Below are 13356 nucleotides of genomic sequence, written 5' to 3'. Positions count from 1 at the left end.
AAAGTGATTTTTGTAATGATAGAGCCTCACTGAAAACAACAGGTAGTGGCGTTTGCCTTCTCACATTATGTGGAGGGAATGGGTGTAGGCATGTGTGTAGGGAATAGTTTACACTATTATCTTTTGAGGTAATGGGGAAATGAGTTTTTATCTCTGGACTCAAGTTTTGGTGCCTGCAGCCTCACCTGCCTCCTCCATGAAAGGTGAATAAAACAACTTAGAAATATACACATCTTACAAAAAGAAAACAAACAATATATTAGCATATCAAAATTAAAAAGGAAGATAAAATCAGGAGCCAAGACAGTGCACAAAATTCATGCCATGAAAATCTATTTCCTTGCTCAAATCGGCAAATGTATGTCTAAGCGTTCCTGCGATCAGTAAGAAAGGGAAAAGGCTGTAAGTTACAAAAGTCAAGGTGCCCATGGGGTCAAACAGTCCCTCCACCAGAGGTGCGAGGTCACCCATGTGTTCATTAGGGTGGGGAATTCACACAGGGATTGGGGGGCAAGGGATCATAACGACCCTCGTAGCGCAGGTGAGCAGGACTGGTCCATGTGCGAGTCGCAGGGACACCACTTTGCATATTTCCCTTTCAAATCCGCAGTGGCGGCAAATTCCTGGCTCAGAAGTCAGAGGTTCAGGACCTCAAACAAATATCTTTCTCAACAGTCAGGTACAAGGATATCCCCTTGAGACAACCAAGGAGTGTATTCAAGACTCACACTCGACTAGAAGCCCAAGCCTCATATGATCACAGGAAAGAAGGAAAATTCTCCAATGACAATAATTTTGTTCTATTTTTCTAACACCCAAGTAAGGGATTGAAATCTAAACATCTTAAGCCATAAAGCAAAGCATTGATAATTTTATCTTGAAAAATGTTAAAACAACTTTGAAAAATCAGAATAATGCAACTCCTACCTATTACTGATCTCTGGTTTGTCTTGCCCACAAAACAGGAAAACATAAAGCAATTCAAACTTTTACTCAATCTTTTGAGAAAATGGCAAAGGGTTTGAGACAATTGAGCAACTCTTTAAATTCCCAGCAAAACTTTCTGTCTTTCATTTTTGGATCTTTCTCTATTAATTGCTCTTCCAAGTTAATAAATTTTTTTCCCTTATCTACTCCAGGTTTAGTTTTTTGCTCCCCTTTGGCCCAGTGTCTGCATTTACTATAGCAGAGAAACATCAGGAGCAAGAATTCTTCCTCCTCAGGTAGTAAGAGAAAACAAATATTAAGCATTTATATGTTCTTTTGTTCTCATTACACATCTATGGAACATCTAGCTTTGAGCAGTATAATATCCCGTAACTTTTAATATAGTCTGACTGTAAAATGATAACCATAAGACTTGAAAGAGCAAACTTGGTATAAGAGTGTTTTTTTATAAAACCAGTTAAAAGTTAGCTGTGTTAGATATACCAGCCAAAAGCAATAACCTTGATTTGATACTGGTCAAACTATAATCCTTCTTTTCATTATAAAACTATATAGTAGGGGTGATGATCTATTAAGACAACTACTAATTATAATAATTAAAACAAACTTCCTTATGTAAAATTGTACTGTTGGGGATTGAATTTCATTATAAAACTATATAGTAGGGGTGATGATCTATTAAGACAACTACTAATTATAATAATTAAAACAAACTTCCTTATGTAAAATTGTACTGTTGGGGATTGAATTATGTTTCCCACAAATGACAAATCCACAAGTCCCAGCCGCAGGTCCTGTGAGTCCATTTGTAAATAGGACCTTTGAAGATACTATTATTTAATTGAGGTATGGCCAAACTGAATGAAGGTGAGACTTTAATCAGTGTGACTGAAGTTCTTAAAAACCAAGAGAATTGGACACGGAAGAAACCAGAAGTCAGCAGAAACACAAGTTAGCAGGCACAAGGAGACATAGAGATCACCATGTTGACAGAGGATTGCCAAAATGCTACAGATTTCAGGGAAAGCAAGTGCTGCCAGTACCTTGATGTTGAACTTCTAGACTTCAAAACCATGAGACAACAAGTTCCTGTTGTTTAAGCCACTCCCACTGTGTGGTGTTTGTCATAGTAGCCCTAGCAAACCAAGACAAATACATTTCTATTCTCCTTGGCAGGAGTGCATGCATCTAGCTTATCCAAAGAAGACATTAGTTCATTAAGTTAAAAAGGAAAGGACTCCAAAATATTTACCTGTTTACTTCACTGGAAACAACATGTGGTTCATCAAGACCCTCCTGAGTGGAATCAATCTTGAGGTGGTCATACTAAGCAGATTTTGTGTGAGCATCAATAAGAAACTATAATGAGCTCATGAAATTTAGTTCTCAGCTGAATCCTGATCACAGATTCAAGGCTTCAACTATCTTATGTTATTCTTGATTAATTTTGCCACAAGATTATAAACTGAATAAAAGTATTCATTCATAGAATAGTAATGTCTAAAGTCCCCCTGATTTTTCATATGAAGTACTATAATGAGAATTTGAGACATGGAACTTATTGAGCAAGGAATTAAGCATATTTTAGATAGACTGTCTATAGCATGGAGAGACCACGTAGCTGTGCTTTTTAAAAATGGATAGATTATTCTCTGGAGCCAACCAAGAGGGATCGATAAATACAATGTCAATAAAGATGAGGATTCAAGAGCATCAATCAACAGTCTTGGGTGCAGGAAATCCTCACTGGGATCTGTGTGTACCTTGAAATTTAAACAACCATATATATTGTATCTGTTTTGCTTAGTTTTTGAACAAAAGAAAACAATATAATAAGGCAAAAATTGTAATAGTAAGCAAAGGTTTGTCAAATGAAAATTCATAAATACTTGCATCTCACCTTGAACTAAATATTTCATTAAAACAAATTCATTCCAAGATGTCCTATAGTGATTTCCTGAAACCATATCATAAAGTGTACCATCATAAACCTGGTAGTATTGTGTTTTTGTAAGAAAAAGATAGTTTACTGGAATGTGTGTTTTTAACTAAGATCTCAACATCAAATTAACTATTAACTATGAGTAACACTTTTTCAAAAAACATAAATCCTTAGAATAATTTAAAATAGAAAAATGTAAAATAATCTACTATGTTCTATAAAATGAGCAATCCCAATTATAAAATGTACATAAAATTTTAATATTTTATCATAAATTTGAACAAACCTGCCACGCTAGCTCTATCAAAATATATATTTAAATTATTATGTAAAACTCATAGAACTATACACTCTCAAAATAAAATTATTTAACATATAATTAAGTTACTATATGTTATTTTAAAATAAAATTTAAAAATAATTGCTTGAGTTTTTGAATTTAGAATTATCTTTTGGTTCTTGTCTATTTGAAGAGTAACTTAAAGTATTTAAAGGACATTTACTAATCAGTAAGACAATGACAGACACACAAAAAGAAAAATGGCACATGAATTGAAAAGAAATTTACTAAGGTAAACTATATATGACCATTTAGTATATGAAAAATATTCAATCTTAGCAATATATAAAGAAATACAAATTAAAATAAATTATTTTAAGCTATCCAGTTGGCAAATATTAAAATATATGTTCACTCTTGAGAAGGTTGAAGTTAAATGAACATATGCTAACATTTGTGCTGGGAGTGTAAATTACTATTAACAGTGTATACTTTAGCAATACTTACCAAGAGACTTAAAAAATACTCATGCCTTGACTTTCAGTTTAAACAGTGTCTGCTCATCAGCCCCTGAAGGATATTATTCCAAATTCTAATACAGCTTTTATGATAATGCCAAGAAAGATGACATAAAATTTTAGAAAGCTATTAAAAAAAATAAGCACTTTCTTACTACATCCTAAGAAGACTTTTTCCTAACATCCAAATGATCCACAGAAATCCAAGGACACTACCAATCAAAGAAGACAACATTTGTCTTTCTACTTGCAGGTGCTGTTTTTTTAAACACTAAAGCATTACTCTGCACACTGCAACCCATAAGCATTTAGAGAAAACAACTCGCAAGAATAATAGAGCAATGAAGAATAAAGGAAGAAGGATAACATGATGCAATTTCATTCACATGAATAAAAGCACTATAAATGGAGACATAAATAAGAAAATCCCTGTATTCATATATTCTATGGATTTCATTTTGTCCATTCAATTATCAGACCTAATATATTCATAATAGAAGATCCCACAAATGATCTCAGAGCCTCCTGAGAAAGGTCTGTTGGAAACTGGCTAAAGACTCAGAAGCTAGGCATTATTAACTTGCCCTCCAAGAATATATCTGAGGAGGGAAATTGACTGAGGGACACCAAACATAACCTGATGCAGTGCCTATTGGCAAAGACTAAATACGAATATATCCCATTATAATCAAAGATTAATAAAGGGGAAAATATAAAAAATAAGATGGTACAATTATGAAAAAGATACTGCAGCTAGAAAGGGAGGTATATATGTACAGTCTAGATGAAATAACTGAAAGCTGACCAGTGTGCCCTTGTCCATGCAATAAATAAAGTTAGTCACCAGGAGGAAATAGACTGAATTAAAAGTCAAAGGATGAGATGAAAGGAAAGACTAATGAATAAACAATATGAGAAAAAAAGTTTCTGGAAAGTGCTAGGACCTCTCACATAGGTGCTGTTTCCACAGAGTAAATATCTCCACTTTTTGGCATTTTGGAGATTGACTGCTATATAATCAACTCCCTACCTGTTAACCCTAACATGAACTCCATCACTTGGCATGATTTATCCACATACTTAGATCTTTGATGACCCTGCCAATCCAAGGCAGAGAATTATCTGGATGTAGTCCTACCTTCATGTGATGGCTAGGCTAATGTGTCAACTCAGCCAGGCAATTGTTCCAATTGTTTAGTCAAGCAAGTGCTGGGCTAATTATAAAACAAGGACATTCACCAGTGAGTTTACTGCATAGCTTCTGATTACATTTACATCAATCAGGGAGATTGTAGTCAGCAATGAATGACACTTTATCCAATCAGTTGAATGCTTAAAACGGTAAGTGATTTCAGCATTCAGAGAGAATTTCCTAGCTTGTCTTTGAACAGCCAACATCTCCCGGAAACTCAGCAAGGACCTTCAGTGGACCTTCAGAGGAGCCCTGGTTTGCAGCCGCATGTAGAACCTGGACTTGTGCATCCCTACGGTCACGTGAGAGACTCATAAAATCTCATACTGTTTACAGGTATCTCTTGTTGATTCTATTTCCCTAGAGAACACTGACTAATACAGCTCACAATTACAGTGGAAATCAATTCCAACTACATAGTCATTCCTCCTTAAATATAAATGGGCTATTCTTATTGCTAAACTTTTAAAGCATAATTCCTAAAATGATTAAAAGATAAATTGGAAGAGCTCTCTAAGAATAAAGAATAAGAAAGGAAAAAGTAAAATTATATGAGCCTTAAGGCTACAGCCATAAGGCAGTAACAGGGTCTAGAATTTCCCAGCAAACATAAATAATTAGATAACTGGAAAACAATTAGAAACTACTATTTTCAGACATTGGAAAAGAGGCAGCACAGCATTACCCAGACTTTCTGCCAGGAGGCAATATCTAGAGTGTGGTACAGAGAGAGGGAATATAAACAGAATCTGGAAATATTGTTGAGGCGAGGAAACACAGATTGGAGTTGGAGGATGACAAAGAGAACAGAGCTCCAGGGTGTAATAAGCTACGTAGACAAAAAGTTCCAGAAATCAGTACAAGTTCATTTTGAGTCATTAGCTAAACACCAATCTGTATACAAATAAGGAGAAATCCCACAGGCTGGAAAAGAACAATTTCCAAGGAAAGAAAAATTACAAAGGTGGTACAAAAACAATTCCACAATTCCAAGAACTCACACAGGACCATGTTTCATTCATTCAATACTCTCCAGCTAAAGCAGAGAAATGTTATTGAATGAACAGGGAGAAAACAGAAAAGCTATTCCTTAGCAGCTAGTTCTGGAAGAAAGACTACCCTGAACTTGCCCTAAATTAGCCCAAAATCAAACCTCAAAAGGACCAAACTAATCTACAAGTAATTTAATTGATTATCATAAAAAAGTCCAGCAATGCTTTAGAAGAATACAACAGGAAGCACTCAAAGTGGTTTAAAGTTTTTAAAATTAAGAATATACTATTTTAATAAAAATAAATTTGTTTTAAAATATATATTCTGTGGTGTTGGCACTTCCTTCAGAATGAGGCCTCAGCACAAAACCTTAGAGAAGAGCCTGTGGGAACAGATAAAGTGAGAACCAATAGAAAGGATTTCTCCCTTCCCCCCACCACCTCATAGATCATTAGTACAGATCTTTGGCTTCTCCACCCACCTGGACCAGATAATGAATTTTTTTTTTTAATTTATTTTATTTATTTCTCTCCCCTTTCCCCCCACCTCACCCCAGTTGTCTGTTCTCTGTGTCCATTTGCTGTGTGCTCTTCTTTTTGTCCGCTTCTGTTGTTGTCAGCAACATGGGAATCTGTGTTTCTTTTTGTTGCATGATCTTTGCTGTGTCAGTTCTCCCTGTACGTGGTGCCATTCCTGGGCAGGCTGCACTTTTGCGCTGGGTGGCTCTCCTTACAGGGCGTACTCACTGCGCATGGGACTCCCCTATGTGGGGGGCAGCCCTGCATGGCAGGGCACTCCTCATATGCATCAGCACTATGCATGGGCCAGCTCCACACAGGTCAAGGAGGCCCGGGGTTTGAACCACGGACCTCCCTTGTGGTAGATGGATGCCCTATCCACTGGGCCGAGTCTGTTTCCCAGATAGTGAATTTTAAAGAAATCACTCCTCAATATGACATTCATTCATTTTAGTCATTTAACCAACTCTATTTGCCAAACTCGATTAAGAAACTAGAAAGGGGTACAATAAAAAAGAGAAAACACCCTACCCTTCAAGAAGTTACATTGTTAGAAATCAGAAAAGGAACTGGAAGAGATGGACTTAGTATAGTATTGTGGTTGTAGTTGTTGTTTTTCTAGCTGCAGAAAAAGGTGCAAGATATGGAATGCCAAACTCCCACTAAAACTATGGGATACATGTCTTCCATCCACTGATGAAACAAGAGGTAAACTGATTTGGTCAACTGGGCCTCCAGTCTACTGGCCTTTCCAAGTACTCTTCAGCCTGTTTCCTTGTACAGCCTTGTGTCAGTCCAAAGCCTACAACTAGTCACCAGTAGCAGCTTTCTAAACATTAACCTTCCCCTGACATTCTTCTCCCCACCTATAATCAAACCTGTCCTGTATTTCATTCCACCAGGATGCTGCTGCCCATCATGGGTGATATACCGAGAAAAATATGGTGTTTGTAGTTATCAGATTTCCAGTCCAGTTCCAGCTTTGCTCTTAGTTGGCAGTGTGACCTAAAACAAATCACTTCTTCTAGCTTGGCCTCAGATTGTTCATTTATAAAATGATGAGATTAAAATTATATTAAAAATTCCTTCCTCCTCAGACCATATACAAAAACTAATTCAAAATAGATCAACAACCTAAATATAGGAGCTAAAGTCATCAAACTCTTAGAAGAAAACATAGAAGGGGAAATCTTCATGACCTTGTTTTTAGCAATGGATTCTTAAATGTGACACCAGAAGCACAAGCAACAACAACAAAAACAGATAAATAGGACTTCATAAAAATTTAGAAATTTGTCCATTAAACATTATTCAGAAAGTGAAAAGACAACCCATGGAAGGGGAGAAAATAGTTGCTAATCCTATATCTGGTAAGTATTTAATATCCAGAACAACAAACAACAAAAAGACAATCCAATTTAAAAATGGGCAAAGGGTTTTTACAGAAACTTCTTCAAAAAAGATTTACAAATAGCTGATAAGCACATGAAGATGTTCAACATCATTAGCCATTAGGGAAATGCAAATCAAAACCACCATGAGATACTTCTCATACCCACTAGAAAGGCTATTACTTTTAAAAGGCAAAATAACAAGTGTTTGCAAGGATGCAGAGAATAAGGAACACTACCACCTTGCTGGTGGGAATATAAAACTGTGTAGTTACATAGAAAACAGTTTGGCAGTTCCTCTGAAAGTTAAACAAAATTAACATATGACCCAGACCACTGCTAAGTATGTACCCCAAAAAATTGAAAGCAGGGAACAGGCATTTGCACACCAATATTCATAGCAACATTATTCACAATTGCCAAAAGATGGAAGTAACCCAGGTGTCCATCAATGACAGAATGGATAAACAAAATGTGTTACATACATACTATGGAATAGTGTTTAGTCATGAAAAGGAATAAAGTGCTGATGCATGCTGCAACATGGATGAACCTTGAAAACACTATGCTAAGTGAAATTATCCAAACAAAAAATATTGTATGCTTTCTCTTACATGAAATATCTAGAATAGGCAAATTCATAGGAACAGAAAGTATATCAGAGGTTAACAGGAGGCTCATGGGGTGAGTTGGAGAGTCATTGATTAATGGGTATAGAATGTCTGTTTTGGATGATAAAGTTTTGGTAATAGATGGTGGTGATGATGGCACAGCATTGTAAATATAATTAATGCCACTGAATTGTACCAAATTTTATGGTATATGTATGTTACCACAATAAAAAATAAATTAAAAAAATAGTTTCAGCTTTTATTCTTTCTCTTAATCTCATTTTGTATTTTATTCTCTTCAATTGTAAGAATTGCAGTTGCTGTTTCCAGCACTCAGGAGTCATATTTGGGGGCCAGCACTTGGTTACTAATGTTTTGACAAAAGAAAAGCCTTTACAGGCAATCAGAGGGCTCCCAGATGCAGGGCTCAGAAACTCAGTCACTGGATATTATGCCAAAGCCAGTTTCTTTCCTTAGCAATTTCTAGTGACACCTTCTGGTCACAGAAGGACTGAAAGAAGGAAGAGGTGTTTCAGTTAGCTCCGAGAGTGGAGGACAGGATCCATCCACTCTGCCCTCCCTCCATGTTCACTCAAACTCAAGTAACATCTTCAAATCCCTGTTTTGTGATGAATTGTTTTCATATCTATTTAATTTGATTCTGTCATTTTCTTAATACAAATTCTTTTTCATTATATAATTCTTTCAAGTTTATGACGGGGTTTTTTTCCCATATGTTATCTCATTTGATAATCACTAGATCTTACCTAGGTCCAAGATATTCTAAAATATTGGTTTTGGGCAAACCAAAGAAAACTAAGTCTGAGGAGAAACCCAGAACACAAATAACAAGATATTCAGAATAGGGAAGCAGATTTGGCTCAACTGATAGGGCATCTGCCTACCACATTGGAGGTCCAGGGTTCAAACCCAGGACCTCCTGACCCATTTGGTAAGCTGGCCCATGCAGAGTGCTGATGTGCGCAAGGAGTGCCGTGCCAGTCAGGGGTGTCCCCCACATAGGGGAGCCCCACACGCAAGGAGTGCACCCTGTAAGGAGAGCCGCCCCACGTGAAAAAAGTGCAGCCTGCCCAGGAGTGGTGCTGCACACATGGGGAGCTGATGCAGCAAGATGACGCTACAAAAAGAGACACAAATTCCCAGTGCCGCTGACAAGAATACAAGCGGACACAGAAGAACACACAGCGAATGAACACAGAGAGCAGACAACTGGGGGTGGAGAGAAGGGGAGAGAAATAAATAATGAATCTTAAAAAAAAAAAGTATTCAGAATAACTTTTTCACTCATTCACAGTGTGATCTGAGGCAAATAATTTAAATTCTGTTAGCCTCAACCTTTTCAAATGAAGAATGAGTTTAACCCAAATGACTTCTAAAGATCTTCTATCCTCAAAGATTCTGTCATTATAGGTTTATCTCAAAACATATTCTTCTTTCAAAAACCATGTGGAATCTTCTAAAGTAACGTTAAAGATTCCCTCTAAAGCAGGATTTCTTAATCATTTTTGTTTCACAGACCACTTTGCTAGTCAGGTGAAAACTATGAACCACTTACTGAGTCCACACTATACTGTGTATTATTTAATAAATATATCACACCTGCACCAACACATCCTCACAAGAATAATGCTTTTCTGAATTTCAATTCAAGTTCATGGGCCCCTGGTCAAGAAACCTTGCCCTAAAGCAATGATTTTCAAACTGAGCAACACACTACAATCACCTGGGAAGCGTTAAAAGTTACTGATACACTGATGGCTGAGTTTCACCCCCTTGAGACTCTGATTTAATTGCTCTGGAGTGTGACCAACGCAAGTGGATTTTTTCAAAGCTCCCCAAGTGATTCTAATATGCAGGCAATAAAATTCAAGCACTGCACTGGTATCCACTCTGGGTCCTGTGAGATTTTCACAGACAAACCAACCCTATTCTCTGGAAGTCCTTTTCTTCCCTTTCAAATCTTCCTTAATGGGCATCCAAATGGGCTTCTCTGTAGTCAGACTCTTCCCTCCCCATGGTCTCTCCTTATCCTCAGGATATCCAATAGCTCTTCCTTCTCCTACCATGTTGTAAAGGGACAGGAGGTGAGTATTGAAACATGGGCTGAGGTACTTGCTAGAAGTAACAAAGAAATAAAGACCATAAAATTGCTTAGTGCATTTGTACTAAGAAAATGATAACATCTTTATCCTTTCCTAGAGATTAAAACCCAGCAAAGTGAATACAGAAGTATTTCAAGGGCAAACATGATAAAAGGATTCAGTTATAACAAAGCTCAAAGGATTTGTCTCTTTCTTATTGAATTTATATGTGAAGACTATCAGTTTCCAAATGTTTTCATCTCCAGTAACTGATGTGTATAGTCATCTTTTATTACTTACTTTAACATTCAAACAAATGCCAGCAATTTTGCCCGGGAAATAGCATAATCGCAAGAAGTTGGGAAATATAATTGATATAACTTTTCGTGAGGTCCTTATCTTATCAACCTAGGATTAAGTCAGATTAATCAGTACACTGGAAACTGAATGATTTCTCTTGGCCCTTGATCCCAACCTGTATTATGGGAGAAGCAGGAAGAGTCTGGCTCTAGCCTGAGTATTAAGGACAAGAGGGGGAAAAAAAATTTTAAAAAAAAAAGGACAAGAGGGAATCCTAGAAGACACCTTGTACATCTAGGATCAGAGAATAATCCTCAAGGCCACTCTTCTAAAACATCTTTTATTCATACACTCAACAACAACAAAAAATTATTTATTGTGAAACATTTACTAAGAATATTTGTATAAAAAGATAAATCATTTAAAATCCCTAATTTTGAGACGCTTGTAGTCCAGTGCAGAAAACAAGAAAGTACTTGGAGTCCTACTAAGATCCTTTCTTCAGTTCCCAGCTGCGAATTCTGATTGTGATGAGGCCTCTCTAATCCACCTCCTTCTTGGCAGCTTGGCCTGCCTGCTTTATGAGAAGGGACAACCTGACTTGGGTGAGTGAGTTTGTCCTAATGGGCCTCTCCATTGACAGGCAGGCCCAGGCTGCACTCTTTGCCTAGTTTGGTGCCACCAACCTGCTCACATTGCTGGCAATAGCTCATCATCATCTTGATTGGGCTAGATGTATGATTCCACCTGCCCATGAACTTCTTCCTCTGCCACCACTTGGTCATGAACATCTGCTATAGTTCCATCAGTGTCACCCAAATGCTGGTGTACTTTCTCATGGAGAAGAAGAACAGTATTTTTCTCTTTGATCCTTGGGGAGTGAGTGGGGGTTGAGTTCCTGCTGTTGGCTACAATAGCCTGTGACCACTACATGGTCATTCATAATCCTCTGAGTAATGTGGTAGTAATGAGCCCAAGGCTATGCATGGTCCTGGCTTGTGGGTCTGACTACCTCTTCTAGGGAGATGGCAGTCACCATGCACCTACCTATCTGTAGGCAAAATGTTCTGAGGCCTGTGTGGATGTCATGCACAACCAAGTTGTCATGGTGGGCTCCAGCATATTGGTGCAATTGGTGCCCTTAACTACATGCTAGGTTGTAGAAAGAGAGTGTCTTAGTGTTCTATGCAGCTTTGGCAAGTGGCACATAATGGGTTGGTTTAAATAATGGGACTATATTAACTCATGGTTTCAGAGGCTGGTAGTCATCCTTCTGGGGTTGGTTGACTAGCAATCCTTGGGTTCCTTGGCTTTCCTGTCACATGGCAACATTCTCTCCTTTCTCTTCTGGGTTCCTGGTGACTTCTGACTTCTGGGTCCTCCCAATGGCTCTGTCTTTAAAAGGCCTCCAGTAATAGGACTAAGGCCCAAACCTGATTCAGTTATAACACACCTTTTAAGTGCCAGGAAAGATAAAAGCCCTATGCCAGGAGAGAGAGAACTTCGTTAAGCCTCAAGATGATGGGCTCACAGAGCCTCAAGAGGAAGACGAAACCTGGATGGGGAAGGCAGAGACCAGCCAGAGATGGGCAACCATCTTACTTCAACATGTGGCAACCAACTTTGGTGAGAAAGAAACCTTGAGTTGGACTTTTTATGGCCTTGTAACTATAAGTTTTTACCCCAAATAAATACCTGTAATAAAAGCCAAAAAAAAAAAATTAACTAAAAATAGCATCTTCAAAATGTCCAATTTACAATAAGTTCACACCCACAGGAATTGGATTAAGACTAAGAACTTTCCTCCCCTAGGGTACATATAGCAATCTGCCACAGAGAAATACACAAGAGCACACAAGTGGAAAGAGGGAAGAATTGTGGGAGGATGGTAGAATAGGAAGCTCTAGAATTCAGTCCTTCCACAAGAACAACTATTAAACTGGCAGAAACAATTTGAAACTCCATAGGCCAGCAGAACACTGTATAGTATCCTGGGAACAATGGGAGGAAGAGGCTGGAAAATTATGGTAAAAACCAGCAAATTGTACTTCCTTTGTGGCAGTTACTGGCAGCCATTCCCCAATACCATGGCAGACCACCAAGGGGTCCAGTCCCTGGCTAGCTCACTGATGACAGAAAGGGATGTAAAAATCCTCTTCCCCAAGACCAGGGGTGAGCTTGGCCAATTATTGCTCATGGCTTTTGACACAGTAAGGATTCAAATAAAAAAAGAGTAGGGATACAAATAAAAATCAGAAATGAAAAAAGAAATATTACTACCAACCAGCGGAAATGAAAAGAACTATAAAGAGGATACGATGAAAAACGATGCACCAATAAATTAGATAACCTAGATGAAATGGACAAATTCTTAGAAACACACAAACTTCCTAGACAGACTCAAGAAGAAATAAAAGCTCTCAACCAACCAATTATTCATAAAGAGATTGATTCAGGGCGGCAGACTTGGTCCAGTGGTTAGGGCGTCTGTCTACCACATGGGAGGTCCGCGGTTCAAACCCCAGGCCTCCTTGACCCATGTGGAGCTGGCCCACGCACAG

General features: G+C 37.8%; 1 pseudogene; it reads left to right on the top strand.

Moving 5' to 3' along the window:
- Positions 1-11376: 11376 nt before the first annotated feature.
- LOC131278423 (olfactory receptor 2F1-like) lies at positions 11377-11951 on the top strand (annotated as a pseudogene).
- Positions 11952-13356: the final 1405 nt, after the last annotated feature.

This window comes from Dasypus novemcinctus, chromosome 5, assembly GCF_030445035.2.
Source record: "Dasypus novemcinctus isolate mDasNov1 chromosome 5, mDasNov1.1.hap2, whole genome shotgun sequence".
NCBI lineage: Eukaryota > Metazoa > Chordata > Mammalia > Cingulata > Dasypodidae > Dasypus > Dasypus novemcinctus.
Note: the sequence above shows the minus strand (reverse complement) of the source record. Positions and strands in the feature narration are given on the sequence as shown.